Raw genomic sequence first — 13,394 nt, forward strand, 5'->3', positions numbered from 1 at the left:
AAAATGAAACAACCCAAGCACAAAAAGAAAACAGGACATGATCTCACTTACACATGAAATCTAAAAAATTTCAACTCAGAAGCAGAGAGTGGAATGGTAGCTAGAAGAAGGGTTGGGGAAATGTTTGTCAAAGGATACCAAATGTCAGTTAGATAGGAATAACATATTCTTGAAAATCACAGGAAAGTAGATTCTAAGTGTTTTCACCCCCACCCCAGCACAAAAATGGAAAGTTTATAATGGATATATTAATTGGCTCAATTCAGTCATTCCACAATGCATACACAATATTTTTGAAGGAAAATTTCATAATTCCTTTTTCAAGCAAATATAACAGTGATAGTTAATCTCAATAAAAAACAAAATGTTACAAACTGATTTATTAATATTGGTATAAACATTCTAAATAAAATGTCAGTGATTAAAGAACAAAACCACAGAAAGAAACAATGAACCATGGCTAAGTGAAGTTTGTACCACTCAGGTAAGAATGAGTCAATATTGTAAGAATCTATTAATGTAAATTCATCTTCAGGAGAACATGTGCAGGATAATCTTCAGATACTTAAAAGTCCTATGCCCAAATTCAACGCTTGTTTTTATTAAAAACTTTTAAGAAAATCAGCATGGGTAATCTCTCTTCAGCATGATAAAATGCGAAACTCATCATATGTAATAAGAAACACTACATATATTTTTACTGACCAGGAAAAAAGTCAAAATGTCAATTCTATTATCATCAACCTTTTAATAGAGATACTAGTCAATGGAATTTTTAAAAAGGAAAAGATAAGAGATGTAATAATTAAAAGTGAAGAAATAAAACTCCATTTCAGATGACATGATATCGTGCCCGGAAAAATATCACTATTAATAAATCATGATAAAAGTGTTTAAAATAGTAAAGTACTTGGCAAAAGCAGGAGTTAAAATTAACATGCAAATGCAAAAATTAATAGCCTACATATACTTAAATAATAATCCATTAAAATATATAAAGAGAACAAAAACCTATTCAAAACAACCAAAAAAAAAAAAAAAAAGAAAAGAAAAAAGAAAGAAAGAAAGAAAAAAAGTAAATTAAATAGAAATACACTTAACAGGAAATGTTTAAAATCTACACAGAAAATGCTGCAAAATGCTCCTCAATGTTACAAAAGCAGATCTGAAGAAGTGCAAAACCAATTCTGGTTCTTGGTTTGAACATCTTAATATCATCAAGACATCAGTTCTTCCTAAGTTAATTTATAGATACAATGAAATTCATTTTAGTCAGATTTTTCACTGTGACTGAAAGAACTGACAAGTACAATTGGAGTAGTAAAAGTTTATTTGGGAGCTCATGGCTTTGGAGTTTCAGTCCATAGATAGCCAGACATCTCCATTCCTCAGGACTCCAGGTGAGGCTGAACATCATGGTGGAATTGTGGTGGAGGGAAAAGTGTCTCACATTATGATCAGGAAGCAGAGAGACACTCCATTTGCCAGTTAGAAAAAATATACCCCAATGGCCCACCTTCTCCAGCCACACCCTACCAGCCTACAGTTGCCACTTAGTTAATCCAATCAGGATAAAGCTCTCATACACAATCATTTCTCCTCTGAACCTTCTAGCATTGTCTCACATATGAGCTTTTAGGGGACACTTCACATCCAAACCATAACACAATCTCAATAAAAGCATCAATGATGCTAGGTAAGTTGATATTAAAATTCACATGCAAAAATAAATATGGGAATAGACTGAAAAACAGTCAAGAAAGAACTCTGCTAGGGATCACATACACCAAGTGTTAAAATATGCCATACAATTTCTATAATTAAAACAATGTGGTACTAATGAATAATCAACAAAGGAATTTCCAAGGAATATTTTCAGGATAAAACATCTATAAGATCTTCAAGTAGGCATTTTATGCCTAGATAAATACCAAAATAAAAGGAAACACACATCCAAACAAAGATAAGTGTGTGCTATTTAAAGCAGTTTTATCTATAATATCCAACTATGGAACCAAGCCAAATGTTTCTTAAATGAACAAATTGTTTATTTCATGTAGCAACATTATTCAGCATTTAAAGTGAATAAATTATATAATATGATATGGATGAATCTCCATATCATCATTTTATATAAAGGAAGCCAAACAATACCTGAAATGTTGTATGATTGCATGCTTGAAAAACTCTAAGAGAGGCATTGTTGGGGTCCTCTCTGCCATGTCCCATATGGAGGAGGAAAGTGTTAACTGCCAGACACGGATGTTGGCTGTTGTTCTATCTATTACCCCAAAAATATATCTACTCAATAAACACACGAGAGCCAATACTCTTTTTATGAGAGACCGGGTGTGATGGGTCTGGCCATATCAGCTCTGGCCTCTTTACAACATTCAACCAGGAGTAGCCCAACTCTGTTTAATTTATAGACACACAGGTAAAGGGGGCAAGGACCAAGAGGATCTTCTTCTGTGATGAACAGGATAGAGTGATGTTAGGGAAGCCATCATCTTAAGGGGAAAATTCCAGAAGGAGAGAGGGAACCACTTCCATGCAGCGCCACATACTTCCCAGTGGTTCCTAGAAGCAAGAAGACCTCTGCCTCACATGGCTCAACCTAGTCTGATTCTGCTAAATAAGAATGACTTCCCACAAGGCATCACTGATTTATGCTGACAGAAAGCAGCTCATTAGTTGCCACAAGAGGGAGGAGAAGTTGACAGGGAAGGGCTATAAAGACACTTCCTGAGACTATAGAAATGTTACACTTCTATTCTGATGTGATTACATGTGTATATACATGTTTGTCATAATCAAGCAGCAGTCTAACACAGGTGTTAGCATTAATATATGCAAGTTATCCTTTAACAAATAATAAAACAAAATAATGACATCACCAGTGAGGAGCACACACTGGGAGCTTTTGGGAAAAGAAACCCAGAGGAGAGCACCGTATGCATCATGTTCTATTGTGACTGAGAATGAGTAATCTAATAATCTAATCGTGAAATACCTCACAATCCTATACTGAGAGATATTCTAGCAAATTACGGCTGGTAGTATTCAAAATGCCTACCCTAAAAGACAAAGAATCCAGAACATATTGAAGGAAAGTAAATAGAAATGCAACATGACCCAATGGTTCTCTGTACACTACAAATGATTTATGAGGATGGGGAGATAAATTGAAATATGATGGTAGTTTGATAAAAGTCTATTACTGTAAGATTTTCTGAATTTGGCAAGTATATTGTGGTCATGTGACAAAATTATTTTTTCCATAAGAAATATACACTAAAGTGTTAAAGGGTAAAGTGTCATGATATACACACCCCAAAAAGTCCCTAATATGGTTTGAAAAATAGATGTGTGAAAAAAAAATACATGTATATATTCTAAGCATGTGAAGATATTTACAGTTATGTATGCATGTACAAATAAATGTGTTACAGACATAGAATAAAATAAACGACAAAATGTTCAAAACTTATGACTCTATATCAAGATTATATGAGCTTTCTCAGTAACACATATTTTCTGTAAGTTAAAAATTAGTTCAAAATAAAAAGTTAAAACTTTTAATCTAAGTTTTGGCAGGGTCTAGTTTCATCATGTAGTCCTAGAATGAACCCAGTATTCAATGAAGATTCCCAGGTAAACATATTGATTTTCTCAAAGTTCAAGAGAAAAACCCATTTTGCAATTTTTAGTTAGGATTCTTCTCTAAAAATAAATGTGACTTTGTATATTGACTTCCTTTTCAATGCTTAATACAGAAACAAACATGCTGCAACAAGTCAGCATTGATTATGTAGCAAATACCAAATATGCCTTTAAAAAAGAGCGTTACACAAAAATAGTACCTATTAGTTAAGTCTATTATCCTTCTGCCAGGCCCTTCTTCTGGTGAAAGTGTTTTTTGCAACATATACACCCCCTCTGGCAAATTGTTGCTTCATTTTGTGAAAGACAATAATTTGATTTTAGTTCTTGAAATCCTGCCAGGCTTTCCTCCATTCTATATAAGTTAACTCCATTTCTGAATCTAAACATCTGCCCTGAAAACTTATGATTCCCACATAGTCAGATTGCATCGGAAGTCATTATCACTGGTAAGAAGCTAAATCTCATTTTTTTTTAATTTCTACAAAACTATAGATCAAATGACCATTTAATTTTGTAAAAAGAATAATTGAAAAAAGTTTGGTTGAGTACAGTTCATTCCATTGACTATGAATGCTCTTATCTGATTAATTCAAAATTATGAAGATGCAACTTTTTTTCTTTTAGCACAAGTTTTGATCTCTGTTTTCAAGATATTTTTTCAAAGTTAAGATAGTTGGGTAAATATATTCCTTGTGTCTTAGTATTTGCTTTTGGATTCCCCAGGCAAAGTTTAGATAAACAGAAACTGGCCAGATTCCTAAGTTTGACTTCACTCATGGAGTTCTAGGTATATGAAATTAGAAGTTTCATTCCGAACTTTGATGATATTCTCAGGGAGCTCTAGATTTGTCATTCCAATACAAGGGTATGATACATATTCTAAGGCACCTCCTGCTACAAATCAAATCAATCTTAGATATAAATGGATCCTTCAAGGCATTGCTAGGCTCATAAAAGTAAAGATCTCTCACTTCAGTAGCAACAATAAAAAAATTGAGCAGATAGTAGTGACTCTAAGGCACATCTCAAATGCACAGTTGCATGGAGTCAGATATGAATATCAGTGGAAGACTGTGGAACTTACCTTGACCCTATAAAGCTAGGAAATTGAACATGAGCTGAAAGTGGTCTCTGATTAGGGAAGCTCTCAGATGCAGGTGAAACAAACACAAATTCTCTCTAAAAGAAAGCATCTACAAATTAAGCTCTTAAGTACATATTTAATAGGAAGTAAATATTCAAATATGAATTGATAATAGAAGATCATCAAACATACAAGAAACCAATGGATTTCTTGATTGAAAATCATACACACAGGCTATGATGAACAAGGACTTGATATATTGAAATAAGACGAAAAATGTATGAAAAACTTAAGAAATAAAAGACACACTGATGAAAATGGCCACACAGCAAGAAACCTAAAATAACATATGTACTTGAGAAAGAAAAATACAGAATTAAGAAAGAATATAATTGTACCAAGAATACACATAGTTGATAATTTATACAGATTATTAGAAACTACTAGAGAGAATTGTTAAATTACAAGGCAAGTATCAAGTTAACACAAAGATGCTGTCATGAGGAGTAATAATCAACTCATACTTTGTCTTGAACTATTTGCAATATATGTTAAAAGACACACTCATAAAATATAAAGATTTCTTAAGCAATAATAAAATGTTAACAACCCGATTTTTAAATTAATAAAGCACCTGAACAGAGAAGAATATGATCTGATGCACAATTAATACATGAAAAATAGTCATCAGGGATATGTGAATTAATCCACAATGAAATACACTACACGCCTAGTAGGATGACTTAAATTAAAAAGGCTAACATACCAAGCTTTAGTGAGGCTTTGGATCAATTACACTTTCTGTTCAGTTGTAAATTTGTAGAATACATTGGAAAAACATAGAGTCTATTAAAATGCTACTGAGACATAACCTATGACCCAGCATTTCTACCTTGGGCATATATCCAGCATAAGAAAGTGCATATGTTAACCAAACAGGATATACAAGAATATACGTAGATTTACTTGTAATAATTCAAAACTGAAAACTACCAAAATAATCTCAACAGCAGAATAGATAAAAAAAAATAATACATATATATTACGAATTCCTCCATGAAAATGAATCAGAATAAACTATTACACTGAAATACATAGATTAACTCCATGTATGCAAGTTTATTGAATGAAATCAAAGACAAAGGTGTACATGTTGTATAAACATTTTTACAAATTTCAAAAGCTATCAAAGTTATGGTGCCAGAAGACAGAGCAGGGGCTACCCCTGAGGGACGGGGGGTAGCACAGAAGTGAGTTTTCTAGAATGATCTGGCTTGTGTAAAACTATGAGAAAATTAAGAATTTTAAAAGAGATTTCAAAAAGAGCAAAAATGAAATATATTTCAGAGAAACAAAAATTGATTATTTATGAAAGCTAGAATTTCACTTAATAATAAAAAATATATTTAATAAGTAAGGAAAAAGACCCCATAATAAAAAAGTTGAACAAATAAATGAGTGTATATGTACACAAAAGCAGTTTATGTGTAATTATTATTTATTATAAAATATCTAAATTAAGGAGTCAGTTTTTAAAAAAAGATCGAAGATGTCAAGCAATGATATCTAAAGCAAGAAAAGGAACTTAGTTTCTAGTTTTTCTTTATACATCTTAACTTGGTGCTCTTGCAAAATTCCTTTTAACATTCTCTCTCTCTTCCTAAAAGAAGTATTTGTTGGATTAGAGGTTTAGCCCAGTGGTAGACTGTTTATGTAGTATGCATGAAGGCCTGGGTTTGATCCCTAGCCCCTCCTGCCCATTTTATAAAAGTGAATAAAAGTATTAATTGCATGAATGAATGGCAGTAGGCTTAAAAATTGTGAAATACAATAATTAAGATAACATAATATATTATTAAGTCATAAAACGAAATAATTAGAAAAAAAAACTTTAAAAAACAAATCATCCTTTTCAATGTTAGATGACAACTCAAAATTACATATCTATTAGTTACAATGTGTGTCCACAAATAAAGCAGTTCCCCTAACTCTTGTCTGATACATTCCATTCCCAATTTTTAAAAGCACTATCAGGAATGCTCTTGAATATTACATAGAAAGACAATAGCTTCCTTTCTATTTTTCAAAGCTTTTGGGGAAAGAATCTGATGGACACATTGAGACTACGATTAAAAAAAAAAAAAAACAAGTCTTTTTAGGGCATCTGAGTTGTCGCCATTAGATCTATTACCTTTGTAAAATTGGATTTATCATAAAAATGGAGTTCAAATTCATTACTTTCTTCCATCTTTGAAATTAGCTTGAGCAAATACATTTGATGAGCTTGTTAAGGTCACGATGGTAGCATTGCACCCTTTTTATGTCATCATCATCATCTTTTTCTTCATCAAGCCTTCATTAGAGGGCACAGAGATTTATTTCTAGTGTTGTGGGGGAAAAAATTCTCTCTTTCAGGTCAAAAAGACAAGTGATTTGAAGGAATCTAAAGCAATATTTTTAAAACCCTTTGATATCTCATACTGATTGCCTTAGACCCTTCCCTCAGAAACATGAAAACACACACACATTGAAACTTTGCAATCAACTTCTAGAAGCACAAAGACCTAAGATTAAGATTTTTTGAACTTATAAAGAAAGATTGGGGGAAAAAAGAAGGCTCCTTACACATGACTATTCTTGTAAGAAACGTGATTCGGCTTGTGTGTCAGCAGGTACCTAGCTCCAGCTGCAAATTCTGTTCCTTCAGATGAATATGCCTTTCCATATGCTGTCCCCAGAGGCACTTCCATGACCTCAGATCTTAACTTTACCCCTAAACATAGAGTACAGTCTTAAGGTTAAATTCACTGCATCCTCTAGTATAAACCAATCTTTTTCCTCTGGTCTTACACATCTAATTATTCGTTGCTCACATTTCACTGTAGAAAAGAAATCCTAGATCGTCCGTGGCCTAAATAAAGTCAACACAACCTGTTTACCTGAAGTCCAGAGAACATGTCTTTTGTTTACTATTACTAAGAAAAGCACAAATGGTTAAACCTTTGAGAACTTGCATATTTTGAACCTAAACAAAAATGAGCAAATTGTTAGTAATCCTCTGTAATTACTCCAGTTCTCCTCCACCAGGTGTTATACTCAGGACTATTCATTATGAGAAGAAGCAAAAACTGTTTTCCCCCTCAGGTTAGGAAGCCTTCCAGGATTCAGGCACAGATTTCCAGGGGAAGTACTTGGGTGCTCTCTGCTTTCTTTGCTGCTGTGACCAGATGGAAGCATTACTTTCTCTTCCAGAAAGTCTATGAACAGGCAGAGTAAAGGTGACAGCTCACACGGAGTAGTGCCAGATGCTCTTGTTTATTCCAGAGTGTTAAGGGATATTTACTGGCAGAAGTTCAAAGGCTTTTTGGAACATTTTCGAAAGGGTCTCAATTTTGGGGGTGAAAATCTGCTTCCGTGTGCAACCCAATAAGGAAAACATATTTTGCCTACTAGACTTGGCTTGTTTTTCTTGGTTTACATTCTTCCCCCTAAAGAAGGGAAGGTTTTTTAAAAAATCCCAAGAGTACGTACTTCATGAGCATGTGACACTCTTATCCACATGCTTTCATAAAGAAAATTGAAAAGTAGTGCCTGGAGCTGTACATTTGCCTTCTTTTAATATTTCTGTTCATTTTCTAAGACTGAGTCATAATTTGATTGACTAAAAAAACTGAATATACAATAATAAATGCCAAGCATTTTTATTTTGCTATAAACTTAAGCAGTACTAGTCCTGGAAAGCATACCGATATTTACTTGTTTAACCAGGATATTTATTATATGGAAAAGGTAAAATTGTTAGTGTTTATGAAAATGGGCCTTGAGTTCCAGGTTCTTAGTTGATATCTTAGTAGATATCAACTTTGCAAAGTTATTCACCTTCTCTGGTCCTTAATTTCTTCATATCTAAATCATTATAATAATTACTCTCATCATGCAGAATCTGTGGAAGGACTAAATGTTTTTTTGTTCAAGAAAAATGTTTAGAAATGCTCCTGGCAAGTAATAAGAGTCAATGAATGTTAATTACTATTTCTTGTCCAGCATGGACAAGAGAAAGGGTTTCTGTTGGAGGGATGGGCTGACTGTAAATTAATGGCTAAACAACTTATTTGACAGAAAAAAACACAGAGACAATTATTTCTTTTGAATTAGGGGGTGTGAACTATTGGGCCATGCTAAGACCTGGCTCTAACAAGAAACGGAGACTGTGCTTGGTTAATCATAGTGGTACAGATCAAAGGGGGACCGGTAGGAGCTTCCATGAGAAACAGGATGGGGTGGAGTTAAGGAAGTCATTTTGCTCTAGCAGGTCATGTGACATATCTAGGACCCACAAATTCTGGTGGTGAGTCTCTCTACATGGAAACCGCATACTTCAGGCCATCTGAAACTCTCTCTCATGACTGACAGTTTCTGAAAGCCAGATTTCCATGTCTGATGATTCCACCAAGCCTGATTTTATTTGCTAGTCATAGATGGCTTCCTGCAAATATTAAGGTCATTCTCCTTGTCATTATTATTCTATAATCAATTAATTTTCACTCATTACATTATAAAATGCATATTCATTCTTCCTGGGCAACACTAGCTGTAGGGAAAATGTGTCAGAAAACTTTATTAGAGATGAATGAATCTTAAAATATAGTTGTCTAGTCTTAACTTTCCCAAATCAGCTACAGAGATTATTTTGTTTGAAAGTTTTCCCAAAGCTGAGGAAATCAATGTTTTCTTAATGCATTTTGTATTTTAAATTTTAGTCAACCCTATAAACAGCAAAAGTCATATTTTACTTTCTGCTTATAAATATATATGTAGAAGTATATGTATACACATGTATATATATCCTATAGCACTGTTCATTAACAAGTCTTTTAAAGAAAAGATAAAATTATTTTAAAATGAAAAGCAAGAAGGGCTTTCAATCCATTTTGAGATTTTATTAAGTTAGTCATTTTCTTGAATGACTGATTTCATTTTCTTTGAAGGGGGATGCTTTAGATATACATATATAGATATATGTAAAGTCATAAGACACTGCATCATATAAACTGTATCTCTGTTTCTGAATTGCCAAGGATTGGACTTTTAATCCAAACTTTTTCCAAAAATATGAAATTAATTCATTTTACAAGTCAATTTTAAATTTAACTTCTGGTAGATGTATCAGTACTGTTCAGATTTGCTTAAATTGGGGTGTTTTGTCAAAGTACATCAGATTCTGAGTTCCTAGAATATTTGTGTTACTTGAGGAGTTTGGGTTGTTCAAAATACAACTGTTAAAAATGTAGTACACAATCTAAAATATGTGATGCCAATTTCAATTGTTATGCGTAAGTAACTGCTGACAGTCATTAAGTCTGTTCCAGGACAATAACAAGTACTTTTAGAAAGAATAAACTCAAAAGAGGAGTTTGGAGAGGAGCGTGAACATTGTGGCCAGGGTGGCTGACAGTGCCCTTCCTGCACAACTAAGTCTGCCAGTGACACCCACATTTGTTCTAACCTGAGCCATATGGCAATTCTTCCTGAGTGGCTTGGCTTCTCCCTTTTCCTTCTCTATTATTAGATTGTTTTGGCTTTATTTATTTTACCTCTTGCCAATTGGGAAGAAAAAAGAATATTGTTTTTGCCTCACGTTGTCTTCATCCCTTTTTGAATGTCGTTGGTTTGCCTTAAACATGAACTTCACCGCTTGCATCTATAATTGGAAGGATTCTGCATGAAGAAGCCATTCTATTAGATGAGTTTAAGGATCCATGTTCCGTTATATTCTATTTTTCAGTTATCTTTTAAGACAGGACTGAGGAGAAGAGTCTTAAATCTCTTGGGGTATAAATACTCGCACATGATGTGTGTATATTAAAAACTATTCTTCTGACTGTAAGTTGCATTTGAACTGGCTCTACATGGCCAAAACGGTCTTCCTATATGGATAACAAGTTTGTGACTTGGTTTCTCTGAATAGTCAAATATAGAAATAAAAGGCAATAGATTGGATAAACTGAAGATTACACCATGCTCTAGGAAAAGTAATACACAACACTATCTTGTACATATGAATTCCATTTTTTTCCTGAAATTGTTACCCTGGGCCCAGCAACAATAGAATCATGGCTCCTACTGAAAGTTTCCTGAGGGGCACAAGCTGCCACTTGTCTATCACAACCAATTCAGTCTCACAAGTGTACATGCACACCCAGAGAGGTAATGCTTTCCTGTGATGACAGAACTGTCCATTTCCAAATCTGGAGTCTGCAAAAGTTGTTTCCCAAAAGGAAATTCTTAAGAAGGAAATATAAATTTGAAACCAGAAAATGAGCCATCATTTATTAAAATAAGGGATAGGAAAATAAAATGAAATGCAATCTCTTTGTTCTAACAATACTTGAGATACAACTGGGGAAAAGATTTAGAGTGATTCACAGCTTACTGATTTTGGGTCTGGGTCACCTGGATGTAACTGATGATTCCATCACACAAGGCTATAATTGTTTAGACCCTCCTCCTTCCCAATTATACATGGTCTCTTTTCAAGTTTCTGAAATGTGTTCTTTGAAAATAATAGCTAATTAAAAAAAATGACAGGCTGAGGTTTTTTAAAATATTCTTTTGTTTGGGGAGCGGGTCAGGAGAATGACATTGATTTAGAGAAAAAAGGAATGCATAACAAATTGCTTTGGCTGCTATAAAATAGCAGTTATGTCATGCTTTAGTTATCCAAAGGTTCAAAAAAGTAATCCTTTACTTGGTAATTGAATCTATTGTTATGTAGGTATTTATTTAATTGTAGATTTGGTGTAATGTTTATAAAATTCTGAAAAAGGCATACTAAGCCTTTGAACACAGAAACCTATTTCTAAATGGTCTACCAGTGAAGAAAAGCTTATATCTTGAGAGATGTGCTTGGTGAATGTTCTGTAGTAAATCATGGCTGGTTGATAAAGATATGAAGGAAAAAATAATCACTATCCAAGATTTTTCAGAGGGAAGAGCTTACATTCAGATGTTCACCTGCCTCAGTAATGTGTATTGTTGACTAGAATGTAACTTCATGTGAATGTGTGAATTTCACCCATATTTTCGTAAAATATGACAGATTTGTACCAGTGCCCAAGATCATTATATGAACACCTATAACCTCAGCTAACTGGGCTGATTCTGAATACATATTTTTATTTTCAATCCGAAGAATTCCAAGCCCTTTCTTATAGATCAAGTTCTACTATGATACTTTAATTTTATTATGTTTTCTTTATGTCTTCATTGATGGCTAAGTATGACTTTTATTTAAAATATCTCCTAAATTCTGACATTCTTCCCTCTATTAAACAGATTACATACCATAAAATCAGTTATCAGATTTTATTTGCAAATAGAAAACTGGACAATAATGCTCTATATCTCACTTTGTTCATCTTTCAAGTTAATATAAAAATATTTAACTTCATGGTCAGTTTTAAAGATTAAATGAAATGTGGATATATCCCCATGCACAAAGTACATGTCAGAGTGCTTAGAACATGAAGGTAGTTTTTACAGCCATTTTTGCCACTCTCAATATGTTTGTGAAAAATATTGAGAAAAACCTAATTAAAATGTATGTTTCATTTACCAGAGATGAAGAAAACAAATGATCAAACTATCTTTAAGTATGTTTCTTTTTACATTTTTTATACAAAATATAAAGGAAAAGTTAAAAAATATTTTTTTCTCTTAAAATATTTATATTCTTTGGTTGAAAAAGAAAGAAAAACTCCGTTTAAATAGTGTAAGCAAATGGGACTTTACTTCCTAATCAAACTGAAAAGCTCAGGTGAAGTACAGAATGTAGGCCTGAACTGCTACTGGGGCTTAAGTATTGTCAGTCAAGCCTGTCATTTCTTACAGTTTGTGGCTGAGCTCTCCTCCAGGTATCCATTCTTAGGCTCCACATAGGAACAAAGTAGTTACACTAGATCTATTCTTTGTCACGTTCAGGTGCAACACAAGAGAGAAAAGAGCACCTCTCTGTGTATATCCCATTAACAATGATTGGAACATTTAAACATCCTTCAACCAGTCACAATGTCCAACAAAAGTGATACTCAATCAGCCAGGCAAGCTCACAACCTTAAGCACTCAAGATTAATGGAATAATAGGAAAGGGATGGTTCCTCAGATCAATACTGTGGGAAGCTTACTGGGAGAAAAAGAGTGTATTGGAACTATTGCATATAGCATGCTGAAAAAAAATTAGGATGTATTGAAAAGATACTGCTCCCTATTTTTCCAGTCTTGCCAGATGTCCTTTGGTATCACACGTTTAAGAAATTTGTCCTAAGATTTTGTTCTTGGGTATTTACACACTTGTCTCTCTGATACCACAGCGGCACTATTGAACCTGTCACCTGAACACAGAAGACTCAAATATCTTTAGAGCTCTACTTTGTGTACACTTATCTGTGATTGCATGGCAAACCTCTCCCAAACTAGTGATTTTGCACTTTAGTAATTTTGGCTGGACTCAGCTAATCAGCATATAAAATACCTTTTTTATTTTTAATTTTTTTGTTTTATACATTTTTCATTTCTTTTTTAAAAATTTTTATTTATTTTTAAAATTTTTACAGACTGCATTTTGATTCATTGTACACAAATGGGG

Source organism: Sciurus vulgaris (assembly GCF_902686455.1).
Source record: "Sciurus vulgaris genome assembly, chromosome: 3".
Classification (NCBI taxonomy): Eukaryota; Metazoa; Chordata; class Mammalia; order Rodentia; family Sciuridae; genus Sciurus; species Sciurus vulgaris.